The following is an 821-nucleotide window of genomic DNA, read 5'->3' as shown; positions in this document are numbered from 1 at the left end:
ATGCATTGCTTGCATTGCTGTTCTGTTGTAAGTAATCTTAAAGATTCCTAAATGCATCTACTTTCAGAAGAGTGCTTTTGTTATGACAATTTAAAATAACTGTAATGCATTTTTAAGATGTATTATATTTTTGTGATCAAAGCTGAATTTCCAACATCTTTATTCAAGTCTTATATATAATAACGTGTTAAATAGATATGCTCCACAAAACTTTGTAATTTAATTTATAATGTATCTTGGATAAATTATAAATAGATAGTTATAAATAATTATTAATTATAATAGGATAGAGTTATAAAGAACCTTTGACATCTGAGGAACCTTTCTATTTCATTCTTTGTGGCCTCTGAGCACCACGGCCGCGCAATAGAAATAATGTGCCACGCACACGCATAAATGAGGTGGTGAAAGCCATTTGCGAAAGCGAATGAATTGCAATGCTCGGGTAAACCGCTAGAGTTGATATCGCTATAGAGTTAGAACTGGTGAATGCGGTTTACAGGTTTCATAGAAAGAATGATGTGCGCCAAATGAGTCGCTGTAGAAACCAAATGTTTTAATGGTTGTGGGCGAAATAGCTCAAATCGAGAGCAAACGCAATGACGTGAAATAAAACATCATCATGTATTAAAGAGGATGTTTAGATAGCTATAGAAGAATTCACGTTCACTTTTTGTTTTTATATGTTTAAAGGAACACTCCACTTTTTTTTGAAAATAGTCTCATTTTCCAACTCCCCTTAAACAGTTAAACAGTTGAGTTTTACCGTTTTCTAATCCATTCAGCCGATCTCCGGGTCTGGCGGTAGCACTTTTAGCTTA

The sequence above is a fragment of the Sinocyclocheilus anshuiensis genome, unplaced genomic scaffold (assembly GCF_001515605.1).
Source record: "Sinocyclocheilus anshuiensis isolate Anshui unplaced genomic scaffold, SAMN03320099.WGS_v1.1 scaffold3486, whole genome shotgun sequence".
Taxonomy (NCBI): Eukaryota; Metazoa; Chordata; class Actinopteri; order Cypriniformes; family Cyprinidae; genus Sinocyclocheilus; species Sinocyclocheilus anshuiensis.
The sequence above is the reverse complement of the archived record's forward strand: the minus strand, read 5'-3'. Positions refer to the sequence as shown.